This window comes from Tamandua tetradactyla, chromosome 4 (genome assembly GCF_023851605.1).
Source record: "Tamandua tetradactyla isolate mTamTet1 chromosome 4, mTamTet1.pri, whole genome shotgun sequence".
NCBI lineage: Eukaryota > Metazoa > Chordata > Mammalia > Pilosa > Myrmecophagidae > Tamandua > Tamandua tetradactyla.
The window spans coordinates 9,284,475-9,299,673 of record NC_135330.1 but is presented as its reverse complement, the minus strand read 5'-3'; the positions used below and the strand labels follow the sequence as shown (position 1 = coordinate 9,299,673).

General features: G+C 36.4%; 1 protein-coding gene and 1 pseudogene across 2 annotated transcripts in view; one reads left to right on the top strand and one right to left on the bottom strand.

Moving 5' to 3' along the window:
• The window catches only part of SMG5 (SMG5 nonsense mediated mRNA decay factor), a 50,811-nt gene that overhangs the window by 14,022 nt on the left and 21,590 nt on the right, over nt 1-15,199 (top strand). The gene's annotated exons all lie outside the window — the stretch shown is intronic.
• Nucleotides 8,742-9,983, bottom strand: LOC143678844 (syntaxin-binding protein 3 pseudogene; annotated as a pseudogene).

Below are 15,199 nucleotides of genomic sequence, written 5' to 3'. Positions count from 1 at the left end.
ATTTCCCATTTTAACTTCTTTCAAGTATACAGTTCAGTGTTAATTGCATTCAGTGTTATACTGCCATCACTACCACCTGTTACCAAAACTTCTCCATCACCCCAAACCGAAATTCTGTACCCATTATGCATTAACTCCCTATTCCCTATGCCTATTCCTTACCCTTGGTACCCTGTATTCTAATTTCTGATTCTGAATTTGCATATCCAAATTATTTCATATCAGTAAGATCTTATAATACTTGTCCTTTTGTGTCTGGCATAATTCATTCATGTGATGTCTTCATGGTTCATCCATATTGTACCTATATGTATCAGAACTTCATTCCTTTTTACTGCTGAATAATATTCCATTGTATGGATATACCACATTTTGGTTATCTATTCATTGGTTGATGAACAGTTGGGTTGCTTCCACTTTTTGACTGCTGTGAATAATGCCACTGAACATCGATTTGTAAATGTGTGTTCTAGTCCCTGTTTTAAATTCTAGAAGTGGGATTGCCAGGTCAAATAGTAACTCTCTACCTAACTTTCTGAAGAACCACCAAACTATTTTCCACAGTAACTACACCATTTTTACATTGTCACCAATAGTGAACGAGAGTGTCCTTTTTCTCAATGTCCTCACCGATACCTGCTTTCTGTTGTTGTTGTTTTAAATAATACCAATTCTAGTGGATATGAACTGGTATCTTATGTATATGTGTGTGTGCTTTAATAAATAGGATTTTTTTCTGCTAGTTGATAATAATTTCACTAGGACATATTTGCCAGCGCTAAGAGCATAGTAAATCAAGAGTTCCAAATGTAATTAAAAATACTGCTTATTTGTCCCCAGACTGGGGTAGGCTGGCAAGGGGAGTCCGGGCCTAGGTAGGATGATGATCTTGTCCATGGAGAGGCAGCCTGAGTAGGCTAAGAAGGGCTGTCACATGTGGTGGTGGCCGGAGTGACAGAACCAAGAGAAGCAAGGAAGGCATCTGTGCTTTGGGAATTTACAGTTTGAGCAAGATGAAAAGGTCATTCCTACAGAAGGTCATACTGGCTTTGAGTATCAGCATCTGCTTTTTTAGTAATAAAACCAGTCAACATACAATATGAACATTCTTTTTTTCATTACATAGTTGTATATTCATTATCATGATCAATTCTTAGAACGTTTGCATCAATTCGGAAAAAGAAAACAGAAAAAGATTCATGCATGCCATACCCCTTACCCCTCCCTTTCATTGATCACTAACACTTCAATCTACTAAATTTATTTTAACATTTGTTCCTCTTATTTATTTATATTTTTAATCCATATGTTTTACTCATCTGTCCATAAGGTAGATAAAAGAAGCATCAGACACAAGGTTTTCACAATCAGACAGTCACATTGTGAAAGCTGTATTGTTATACAATCATCTTCAAGAAACGTGATGCTGGAACACAGCTCGACATTTTCAGGCAATTCCCTCCGACCTCTCTGTTACGCCTTAACTAAAAAGGTGATATCTATTTAATGTGTAAGAATAACCTCCAGGGTAACCTCTCGACTCTATTTGGAATTTCTCAGCCATTGACACTTTATCTTGTCTCATTTCTCTCTTCTCCCTTTCAGTTGAGAAGGTTTTCTCAATTCCTTTGTGCTGAGTCCCAGCTCATTCTAGGATTTCTGTACCACTTTGTCAGGAAGGTCCACACCCCTGGGAGTGATGTCCCACATAGAGTGGGGGAGGGCAGTGAGTTTGCTTGTCGTGTTGGCTGAGAGAGAGAGGCCACAACTGAGCAATAGAAGAAGTTCTCTTCGGGGTGAGTCGTGGGCCTAATTTTAAGTAGGCTTTGCTTATCCTTTGCGGGGTTAAGATTCATATGAACAAACCCCAAGATTGGGTGCTCAGCCTTTTGCTGTGTTTGTCCCCACTGCTTGTGAGAATACCAAGAATTCTCCACTTGGGGAAGTTGAATTTTCCCCCTTTCTCACCATTCCCCCAAGGGGACTTTGCAAATACTTTTTTATTCACTGTTCAAATCACTCTAGGATTTATGGGGCATCACCTACAAAATCTCATGCGCTACTCAAGGTTTCATGTACTTTTGGTGTTCATTTAAGCTGTCCACATAAGTTATATTAGGCAGTGCACTAGTCAAAATATAGATTGGGTACCCAATAAACATTTTTTGCTTTAGTCTCACACATAAGTTAAAGTTTTAAAATATTAATTACCATCTATTTTCAGTACCCTGCACTATTGACATTCCTTTGTTCTTCCTCATGCAAAATATTTTTAAATTTGTACATTTACTCACTATCATTATACACTCTAGGCATTCCTAGAGTATACCATCTCAGTCTTTATCATCTATCTTTCCTTTTGATTTCATTTGTACCCCCAGGCCTCCTCCCTCTATCATTCTCACATTTAGCTTCATTCAGGGTTCTAACATTATTGTATTACTGTTAGGTAGTATTGTGCTGTCCATTTCTTAATTTTTACAATCAGTCCCGTTGCACAATCTGTATCCCTTCAGTTCCATTTACCCGATATCTACCCTATTTCTATCTCCTAATGACCTCTGTTCTTAACTGAAATTCTCCAAGTTCATTCATTAATGTTAGTTCATATCAGTGAGACCATACAGTATTTGTCCTTTTTGTTACTGGCTAATGTCACTTAGCATCATGTCCTTAAGGTCCATAGATGTTGTCACATACTTCATAACTTTATTCTGTTTTACAGCTGTATAATATTCCATTGTATGTATATCCCACAGCTTGTTTAGCCACACATCCATTGATGAACATTTGGGCTGCTTTGATCTCTTGGTAATTGTAAATAATGCTGCTATAAACATTGGTGTGCAAATGTCTGTTTATGTCTTTGTCCTCATGTCCTCTGAGTAGATACCTAGCAATGGTATTGCCGGGTCATATGGCAATTCTATACTTAGCTTCCTGAGGAACCTCCAAACTACCTTCCAAGAGGTTGTACCATTTTACATTCCCACCAACAGTGGATAAGTGTGTCTCTTTCTCCACATCCTCTCCAGCACTTGTCGTTTTCTGTTTTATTGATAATGGCCTTTTTGGTGGGTGTGAGATATCTCATTGTGGTTTTGATTTGCATTTCACTAATAGTCAGGGAATTTGAACATCTTTTCATGTGCCTTTTGGCTTTTTGTATTTCCTCTTCTGAGAAGTGTCTGTTCAAGTCTTTTGCCCATTTTGTAATTGGGTTCTCTGTCTTTTTGATGTTGAGTTGAACAGTCTCTTTATATATTCTGGATACTAGACCTTTATCTGATATGTGGTTTCCAAATATTGTCTCCCATTATGTAGGCTGCCTTTTTACTTTCTTGATGAAATTCTTTGATGCACTAAAGTGTTTAATTTTGAGGAGTTCCCGTTTATTTATTTCTGTCTTCAGTGCTCATGCTTTGGGTGTAAGGTCTAGGAAATCGCCTCCTATTATAAAGATTTATAAAATATTTCCCTATATTTTCTTCTAACAGTTTTATGGTCTTTGATCTAATGTTTAGGTCTTTGATCCATTTTGAGTTAATTTTTGTATAGGATGTGAGATATGGATCCTCTTTCATTCTTTTGCATGTGGACATCCAGTTCTCTAGGCACCATTTATTGAAGAGACTGCTCCCTGGTGAGTTGGCCTGACTGCCTTATCAAAGATTAATTGTCTGTAAATGAGAGGGCCTATATCTGAACACTCTATTCGATTACATTGGTCAGTATATCTATCTTTATACCAATACCATGCTGTTTTGACCATTGTAGCTTTGTAATACACCTTAAAGTCAGGTAGCGTGAGACCTCCGACTTCATTTTTCTTCCTCAGAATATTTGTTCTAGTTTGCTAGCTGCCGGAATGCAATATACCAGAAATGAAATGGCTTTTAAAAAGGGGAATTTAATAGATTGCTGGTTTACAGTTCTAAGGCTGAGAAAATGTCCCAGTTAAAGCAAGTCTATAGAAATGTCTAATCTAAGGCATCCAGGGAAAGATTCCTTGATTCAAGAAGGCTGATGAAGTTCAGGGTTTCTCTCTCAAGTGGAAAGTTACATGGTGAACATAGTCAGAGTTTCTCTCTCATCTGGAAGGGCACATGGCAAACACAGCATCACCTCCTAGCTTCTTCTCCTGGCTTCCTGTTTCATGAAGCTCCCTGGGAGGCGTTTTCCTTCTTCATCTTCAAAGGTCTCTGGCTGGTGGACTCTGCTTCTCATGGCTATGTTGTTCTGCTCTGCCCTCTCTGAATTTCTTTCTCCAAAATGTTTCCTCTTTTATAGGACTTCAGAAATTAATCAAGACCCACCCAAATGGGTGGAGACACGTCTCCCCTAATCCAGCTTAACAACCACTCTTGATTAGGTTACATCTCCAGGGAGATGATCTAATTACAGATTCAAACATACAGTATTGAATAGGAATTATTCTGCCTTTATGAAATGGGATTTTGATTAAAACATTGCTTTTCTAGGCGACATACATCCTTTCAAACCAGCACAATACTTTTAGCTATTTGGGAAACTGTCCTTCCAAATAAATTTGGTTATTGTTTTTTTTATTTCTGAAAAGTAAGTTTTTGGGATTTTAATTAGTATTGCATTGAATCTGTAAATCAGTTTAGGTATAATTGACATCTTAACTATATTTAGTCTTCTAATCCTTGAACACAGTATGCCCTTCCATTTATTTAGATCTTCTGTGATTTCTTTTAATAATTTTTTATAGTTTTCTCTGTAAAGGTCTTCTGTCTCTTTAAATTTATTCCTAAATATTTTATTCTTTTGGAATTGTAAATGGAATTTTTTTCATGATTTCCCCCTCAGATTGTTCATTACTAGTGTATAGAAAAGCTACAGATTTTTGAATGTTGATCTTGTAACCTGCTACTTTGCTGTACTCATTTATTAGGTCTAGTAGTTTTGTTGTGGATTTTTCTGGGTTTTCGACGTATAGTATCATATCGTCTGCAAACAGTGATAGTTTTACTTCTTTCTTTCCAATTTTGATGCCTTGTATTTCTTTTTCTTGTCTAATTGCTCTAGCTAGAACTTCCAACACGTTGTTGAATAACAGTGGTGATAGTGGACATCCTTGTCTTATTCCTGATCTTAAGGGGAAAGTTTTCAGTTTTTCCCCATCGAAGATGATGTTAGCTGTGGGTTTTTCATATATTCCCTTTGTCATGTTGAGGAAGTTCCCTTCTATTCCTATCCTATGAAGTGTTTTCAACAGGAAACAATGTTGAATTTTGTCGAATACCTTTTCTGTATCAGTCGAGATGATCATGTGGTTTTTTGGCTTTGATTTGTTGATATGGTGTATTACATTAATTGATTTTCTTATGTTGAACCATCCTTGCATACCTGGGATGAATCCTCCTTGGTCATGGTGTATAATTCTTTTAATATGGTGTTGGATTCGATTTGCAAGAATTTTGCTGAGGATTTTTACATCTATATTCATAAGAGAGGTTGATCTGTAATTTTCTTTTTTTTAAATATCTTTGTCTGGCTTTGTTATGAGGGTGATATTGGCTTCATAGAATGAGTTAGGTAGTTTTCCCTCCTCTTCAAATTTTTTTGAAGAGTTTAAACAGGATTGGTTCTAATTTTTTCTTGAATGTTTGGTAGAATTCACATGTGAAGCCATCTGGTCCTGGACTTTTCTTTTTAGGGAGCTTCTTAATGACCAATTCAGTTTCTTTACTTTTGATTGGTTTGTTGAGGTCATCTATTTCTTCTCGAGTCAATAATGGTTGTTCTTGCCTTTCTAGGAAGTTGTCCATTTCATCTACATTGTCTAGTTTATTAGCATAAAGTTCATAGTATCCTTTCATTACTTCCTTTATTTCTGTGGAGTCAGTGGTTATGTCTCCTCTTCTATTTCTGATTTTATTTATTTGTATCCTCTCTCTTCTTCTTTTGTCAACCTCGCTATGGGTCCATCAATGTTACTTATTTTCTCATAGAACCAACTTCTGGTTTTGTTGATTTTCTTGATTGTTTTCACGTTCTTAGTTTCATTTATTTCTGCTCTAATGTTCATTATTTATTTCCTTTTGCTTGCTTTGGGGTTAGTTTGCTGTTCTTCTTCTAGTTCTTCCAAGTGGACAGTTAATTCCTCGATTTTTGCTCTTCTTTTTTGATAGAGGCATTTAGGGCAATAAATTTCCCTCTTAGCATTGCCTTTGCTGCATCCCGTAAATTTTGATATGTTGTGTTTTCATTTTCATTTTCCTCAAAATACTTACTGATTTCTCTTGTAATTTCTTCCTCGACCCACTGGTTGTTTAAGAGTGTGTTGTTGAGCCTCCATATATTTGTGAATTTTCTGGCACTCTGCTTATTATTGATTTCCAACTTCATTCCTTTATGATCTGAGAAGGTGTTTTGTATGATTTCAGTCTTTTTAAATTTATTGAGACTTGCTTTGTGACCTGGCATATATGGTCTACCCTTGAGAATAATCCATAAGCACTTGAAAAAAAGGTGTATCCTACTGTTGTGGGGTATAATGTTCTATAAATGTCTGTTAAGTCTATCTCATTTATTGTATTATTCAAATTCTCTGTTTCTTTATTGATCTTCTGTCTAGATGTTCTGTCCATTGATGAGAGTGGGGAATTGACATCTCCAACTATTAGATGTGTGTATTTCTGTTTTCAGTGTTTGCCTCATGTATTTTGGAGCACTCTGGCTCGGTGTATAAATATTTATGATTGTTATATTTTATTGTTGAATTGTTCCTTTTATTAATACATAGTGTCCTTCTTTGTCTCTTTTAACTGTTTTACATTTGAGGTCTGATTTGTTGGATATGAGTATAGCTACTCCTGCTGTTTTCTGATTGTTATTTGCGTGAAATATCTTTTCTCAACCTCTCATTTTCAACCTATGTTTATCCTTGGGTCTAAGATGTGTTTCCTGTAGACACCATATAACAATGGGTCCTGTTTTTTAATCTATTCTGCCAGTCTATGTCTTTTGATTGGGAAGTTTAATTCATTAACATTTAGTGTTATTACTGTATGGGCAGTATTTGATTCTACCATTTTGCCTTTTAGATTTTATATGTCATATCTAATTTTCCTTCTTTTTACTTTTACTGATAGTCTTCATTTCTATACTCTTCTCCACACTTCTCTCTCCTGTCTTTTCATATCTGTCTCTAGTGCTCCCTTGAGTATTTTTTGCACAGCCAGTCTCTTGGTCACAAATTCAATGATTTTTTTTGTGTGAAAATGTTTTAATTTCTCCCTCATTTTTAAAATTTTTTATTTTTTTATGAATTTTTAAATTAAAGAATATATATATAACAAACTAACACAAGTGTTCTTAACTTATGATCATTTTACTCTATGTATATAATCAGTAATTCACAATATCATTACATAGTTGCATATTCATCATCATGATCATTTTTTAGAACATTTGCATTAATTCAGAAAAAGAAATGACAGAAAAAAATTCATGATACTGTACCCCTTACCCCTCCCTTTCATTGATCACTGGCATTTCAGTCTAAATTTATTTTAATGTTTGTTCCCTCTGTTATTTATTTTTATTCCATATGTTTTACTCCTCTGTTAATAAGGTAGATAAAAGGAGCATCAGACACAAGGTTTTCACAATCACACAGTCACATTGCAAAAGCTATATCATTATACAATCATCTTCAAGAAACATGGCTACTAGAACACAGCTCTACATTTTCAGGCACTTCCCTCCAGCCTCTCCATTATATCTTAACTAAAAGGTGATACCTGTTTAATGTGTAAGAATAACCTCCAGGATAACCTCTTGACTTTGTTTGGAATCTCTCAGCTATTGACACTTTATTTGTCTCATTTCACTCTTCCCCCTTTTGGTCGAGAAGGTTTTCTCAATTCCTTGATGCAGAGTCTCAGCTCATTCTAGGATTTCTGTCCCATGTTGCCAGGAGGGTCCACACCCCTGGGAGTCATGTCCCATGTAGTCTCCCTCATTTTTTTTTTTTTTGTAACTATATATTTATTTTCTCTTAGAATATTCATGATTATTTTTTGTTTTCTAAACATATATGATTTAAAAACTGTATAAAATTATGTTCTTCAGATTTATCTAGCAAGACAGTATACATTGTGATATAATTCTATTTCTATTATTGACAGTGAATTAGTTTACACATAAAAGAACTTATTTCAGGTGAATGAAAAATTGCACTTATAGGAAATAATTCTAACACACATACACATTTACAATTTTAACTTTTAGAATCTCTTCATTTAAAATAATTCTTCCCAAAAAGCTGTTCTTAGGAGTAAGACACTTAGGTAAGTATCTAACAAGTAATTAGTATATAGGTGGCCATGAAAAATTACTCCCACTCATATATTCTGTTCCAAAGGTGAAAAGATTTCCTTTTAGAAATCTTTTTTTTTTGGCATGGGCAGACTCCAGGAATCGAATCTGGGTCTCTGGCACAGCAGGCGAGACTTCTGCCACTGAGCCACCCTCTGCACCACCCTAGAAATTATTTTAACATTTATTTTCATCATCTATAGGGCAGCAATTATATTAAATGATTAAAAATGGCAAATCCAAAGAGATATAGTCATAAACAGCAACCTAAAGAAATGTTTTGGACAAGTAATTACTCCATAAAAACATTTACATTGTTAAAATTACATGATATCCATGGTAGCGATGCTTTCTTGATCTAAAATTAGTTGAACATATTAATAAGAATTCCCAAACAAACAAAAAAGCTATTCATCTTTAATAAAGGAGAGTTTATCTTTGGGTTTATCAGCATCTTGATATCATCCAACAGTTTTTTGGGTGTTAAAATATGTGTAGAACCAATAATAACTTCACAGGATTTATGTGTCTGAGAAACTTCATAAGCGCAGCGCATTTCAGAGTATGTAATTCCTCCAATAACAAAGATAATCAACTTTGACCCATTTTTTCGTTCCTCTAAATAATTAGCTCTGGGTTTCTGGCGAGCACTGACGGCTCCAGAGCCATCCCACACTGCTGGACACTGGGAACAATACGGCCATTCTTTTGAATCTAACCTGTTATCAGTGGCATCCTCCATAATATCTTTGATAATAGGTGTCCAGCGAGAAAGTTGAAAAGTTCCTTCTGTAGACCTATCCTTTCTTGAGGGTTTACCCTGTTGAGATTGTGGGACAACGGGAATACCAAGGTAACGCCAGTTACGAATCATGTCACTCTCATTTTCTATTTTTACGTTCTGAATCAACTTGTCCAAGTTTTCTTCTGTAGTTCCGCTAATACCGAAGATATAAAGTAGGATTGCTCTTATTTTGTCATAATTATCATGATTTTTGTTGAGAAGCACTGGAAGGAGTACTTGCATTGAATCTTTCACCTTCTGCCCTTCTGCATCAGTTCCAAGTGCCAAGTCCTGTTCAGTTTTGCAGAGCTTTTCTATATTAGGCTTGAACTTTTTCATGCAATCTTCTGCTAAATTAAGATGGATAACTTGCTTAGTAATCCGTTTACGGAAATGTGGCATCTTCTTTATAAATTGGGAAAGAGCACTAACCGATAGCTTTTCTTCTGTTGCTTTCTTTGTCGATGAAATTTCTTTCATAAGCTTGGGAATCTCCTCTAATACAACTGCGATATGTTGATGTCGAATTCTGACCCAGAGATCATCATCTTCCTCAAGGACTGCCTCCTTTTCTTTCCCATCTGTTCTATATCTTTATTGGGCTCTTTCCAGCAATCTTTTAGTAGTTTTCAAGTTTTGTTTCAACAAGCTGTGCAAGCTTATTGGCATTATCTAGAGGTTTGCTTTTATATCTTACTCCAGGATTTTCATCCAGGGTGGCACACACTGTAACTATCTGCACAGCCATTGCTTCCATAATGGCATCTTTTCCACTTGCATTACTAGGGTCCAGACTATAAGAGTAATAGAATGCATCTGGTACATCAAGAGTATACACCTTAATGAAACCTCATTTTCTCTGTCATCTTGACTTCATCTTTTATTTCTTTTCTCACTCTCCTGTTTAGTCTACCTCTCTCCTTCAATTCTTGTTTCATACACAGATTGTACTGTTTGCTTTTCACTACCTGAGATTCAAGCGGAATGAAGGAAATATTTATTTCTTTACATCTTCTTATTGACTTGGAGCAGGAAGCCTTAATTTTGTTAAAGAGACTATCAGGGCAAAAGTCAGTGAAGTATATATATGCTGCTTTATATCTGTTCTCCAATTTACTTGCAAAATCACGTAAAAAACAATCTACAGACTTGGTTCAAGAAGGCCGATGAAGTTCAGGATTTCTCTGTCAAGTGAGAAGGCACATGGCGAACACAGTCAGAGTTCCTCTTGCATCTGGAAGGGCACATGGCGTACACGGTGTCATCTGCTAGCTTCATCTCCTGGCTTCCAGTTTCATGAAGCTCCCCGGGAGGCATGTTCCTTCTTCATCTCCAAAGGTCGCTGGCTGGTGGACTCTCTGCTTTGTAGTGTTGCTCTCTCTCAATCTCTCCCTCATTTTTGAAGGACAGTTTTGCTGGATATAGAATTCTTGGTTGGCAGTGTTTGTCTTTTAGTAATTTAAGTATATCATCTCACTGTCTTTTCACCTCCATGGTTTCTGCTGACAAATCTATGCAGTCTTATTGGGATTCCCTTGTATGTGATGGATTGCTTTTCTCTTGCAGCTTTCAAGATTCTCTCTTTCCCTTTGACATCTGACATTCTGATTAGTAAGTGTCTTGGAGTACGTCTGTTTGGATCTGTTCTGTTTGGGGTATGCTGCACTTCTTGGATCTGTAATTTTAAGTCTTTCATAAGAATTGGGAAATTTTCAGTGATAATTTCCTCCATTAGTTTTTCTCCTCCTTTTCCCTTCTCTTCTCCTCCTGGGACACCCACAACACGTATATTTGTGTGCTTCATGTTGTCATTCAATTCCCTGAATCCCTGCTGATATTTTTCTATTCTTTTCCCCTTATTTTCTTTTGCTTGTCAGATTTCAGATGTCCCGTCCTCCAGTTCACTAATCCAATCTTCTGCCTCTTGAAATCTGACATTGTAGGTTTCCATTGTTTTTTTTAATCTCTTCCACTGTGCCTTTCATTCCCATAAGTTCTGTGACTTTCGATTTCTTCTTTTTGTTCATTCCTTGCCTTTTTTATAACCTGCCTCAATTCATTGGTTTGATTTTTGATGAGGTTTTCCATGTCTGTTCGAACATTCTGAATTAATTGTTTCAACTCCTATATCATTTGAATTGTTGGTTTGTTCCTTTGACTGGGCCATATCTTCAATTTTCCTAGTATGATTCATTATTTTTTTGCTGGCGTCTAGGCATTTAATTACCTTAATTAGTTTATTCTGGAGATTGTTTTCACTTTTTTTACCTAGAATTTTCTTGCTGGATGACTTTGTTGTCTATCTGTTCTTTGACATTCAGTTCAGCTTATTCTGGACCTCTAGCTTAGGTTTTGTTGTCTGCCTGTATGGTGCCTTTTTTTCCCCCTTAGAAGGGTCTACCTAGTATTATAAACCCCAGCTAGATTTTCCCAGACCAAACTGGCCTCCTGTCAGGAGGAAAGAGTCACCTGCGTCAGTTTTCCCTGAGGGTGAGACCCAGCAGGTTGAAAGACTTTCCTATGAAGCCTCTGGGCTCCCTGTTTTTCCTACCCTGCCCAGTATTTGGTACTTGTCTGCCTGCAGGTCCCACCAGCATAAGATGATGCGGTACCTTTAACTCCAGCAGATTCTCCCTGCTGGGTGTGGGGTGGAGACAGAGGAGAGGTTGTAGTCGGGTTTAATCTTCATTTTTCCAGACCCTGGTGTCTGAACTCCTTGAGGAAGGGAATCCACCTGAGCTGGGCCCCACCCATCTCCTGGGGAAGGCACAGGCTCCAGACAAACACTCAGACAAGCTTAATTTTGCCTATGCCTACGGCCGTGGAGCCAGAGAAGCCTTGCAGCTGTATCCAAACAACAGTCAAGCCATAGAAACAGTCACCAAAATGAAAGAGAAAATTCTTTTCAGAGCAGGACCCCTTTTCCTCAGCTTTGCCAATTTAAGAGCTTAAGTTGGTGCTCTGTGTATCTCCAATTCCTTTGTGCCCCCTCCTTTCCTTCAGGGCTCAGACCTTTTTCAAATCCAAAAAAATCTCTGTTTTTTCCTTTTCCATCAGCCCTGCCCCCTCTGCGCCAAGCAAAAAACAGCAACCTCCGCTTTTACTCAAGGTTCAGCTGAGCTGGGGACCTATGTTTAGTACTCAGAATTTGTTAATTAATTCCACAATTGGTGCTTGGTTGCTCAGCCCCTGCTGCTGGTAAAGTCTCTTTCCTTTCCCCTCTGAGAAGCTGCCTGTGGGGGAGGGGCACCGGCCACCGTGGCTTTGGGGACTCGCGGTTCTGGGTGGGTTTGCAGTTGGTCTAGATTGGGGTACGCTGTGTGTCTGGTCACTTATGTGGCCCCAGCAGTTGTTCTGTACTATTCCTGGCTATTTACTAGCTGCTCTGGAGGATGAACTAAATCCCACACCTCACTAAGCCGCCATCTTGGCCCCTCATCCACATCTTGACTTCTTAGTACCATTTCCCTCTAAAAAGAACCAGGACTTCTTGGAGAAACAGTTGATTCCTATGCTGGAGCATAAAGCATCTTGTTGAGCCTGGACATACTGTAATTTTGATTAGCATTTATCTAATGGCTAATGATATTGAGCATCTTGTCATGTGCTTATTGGTCATTTGTATATCTTCTTTAAAGAAATGCCCATTCAACTCCTTTGCCCATTTTTAAATAGGGTTGTGTGTCTTTTTGTTGTTGAATTGTAGGGTTCTTTACTTATTCTGAATATTTGATATTTAACCCTCATCAAATATGTGATTTTCAAATATTTTCTGCCTTTTTGTAGGATGTCTTTTACAACATTCATTCTTTTTTTTATATGTGGCTTTTTTTTATTTAAGGAAACAAACAATACACATAGAACCACCAAAAATGTATATCTTAGCTTAACCATAGGGATATTTAAATAGGGTAGCCATATAATCATTGTAAAACCTGTGTTTGCACAGTAAGTTTCATAAACCAATTTAAAATCAAGGGATCAAGGAAAAAAATATACAGATTTAGATAGCAAAGTTCTTAAATTCTAAGTATTAAACACTAACTTAGATACCATTTGATCAGCTGTTAAAATTGTGAATGTTCTCAAAGTATCAAGTAGAAAGTTCTTACAAATATCTGCATTGCTATAGTAATGACCTGTTACTAAATATTTTCCTGATTTCAGGGAAATAAGAAGATACAAATATTTTTACAATTAGCATATGAAAATCTTAACCCCTTAAAATGGATGTCTTAACTTATCCATAGGCATATTTCAAAGTAATCATCATAAAGCCTGTTTGTACACTGTGCTTCATAAACCAATTTAAAATTAAAGCAAGGAAGGAAAAAATTTATAGATAATAGGTATCCGTTTCTTAAATTCTAAATATTAAACACTATCTTAAATATCATTTGCTTAACTATCAAAAAACTGTTTGCATTCTCAAAATATCAAGTAAAAAGTTTTTACAAATAACAACTTTGCTATACTAGTGAACTATATTACTAAATATTTTCAAATTTTACTAAATTCAAAATATTAGGAATTTATTTTACCTAATATTACTATAACTGCCTATAGTTTTTTTAACCATTTTTGTTGTTGTAAAATGTAATATATATATATATATATATATGCAAAGAAAAGAAAGAAAAAAAGCAATAATTTTCAAAGCACACTTCAACAAGCAGCTACAGAACAGTTCCCAGAGTTTGTAATGGACTGCTGTGCCCTCATCTCAGATTTTTCTATCTAGCTACTCCAAAATACTGGCGGCTTTATCAGTCATAATAACAGAATCATATAGTATCTGTCCTTTTGTGTTTGACTTATTTCACTCAGCATTAGGTCCTCAAGGTTCATCTACGTTGTCTTATGTTTCAGGACACCATTTTGTCTAAATGCTGCAGAATATTCCATCGTATGTATATACCATATTTTGTTTATCCACTCATCTGTTGATAGGCACCTGGATTGTTTCCATCTCCTGGCAATTGTGAACAGTGCCGCCACAAACATCGGTGTGCAAATGTCCATTTGTGTCCCTGCCCTCAACTCTTATGGGTGTATACTGAGTATTGGTGTTGCCAGCTTATAGAGCAACTCATTATTAGTTTTCTGAGGGATCATCAAACTGACTTCCACAGTGGCTGAACCATTATACATTCCGCCTACAGGGAATAAGTGTTTCAGTTTCTCTGCACTCTTTCCAACATTTATAGTTTCCTGTTTGTTTGATAGCAGCCATTGTTATTAGGTGTGAGGTGATATCTCATTGTCTTAATTTGCATTTCCCTTGTAGCCAGTGAACAGGAGCAGCTCTTCATGTGCTTTTTAGCCCTCTATATTTGCTTTTCAGAAAAGTACCTATTCATTTCCTCTCTCCATTTTATAATTGGGTTGTTTGTTCTTTTGTTGTTGAGCTGTATAATTTCTTTATGTATACAGGATAACAAGCCTTTATCCAATATGTAGTTTCCAAATATTTTCTCCCATTGAATTCGCTGCCTCTTCACCTTTTTTAATGAAGTCTTTTGAAGCACAGAAGCTCTTGATCTTAAGGCATTCCGATTTGTCTGTTTTTTCTTTCACAGCTTGTGCTTTAGATGTAAAGTTTGTGAAGCTACCTCCTGCACTAGATGTTGCAGATGTTTCCATACGTTTCCTTCTAGAAGTTGTATGGTACTGGCTCTTACATTTAGGTCTTTCTTCCATTCTGAATTAATTTTATGTAGGATGTAAGGTAAGGGTCCTCTTTCATTCTTTTGGCTATTGAAATCCAGGTGTTCCATGCCCATTTATTGAAAAGACTATTCATGAAAGTCATTCTTTTTTTAAAAAATATTTTTGTTAATAAAACAACATACAAACACACATTTTTTACATAGATATATTCCATCCATGGTATACAGTCAGTGACTTGCAATATCATCACATTCATTGCCATTATCAGTTTTTTGAATATTCACATTGCTCCAGAAAAAGAAATAAAAACAAAAAAAGAAAAACCTCGTACATACCATACCCCTTACCCCTCACTCTCATTGACCATTAGTATTTCCATCTACTCAATTTATTTTA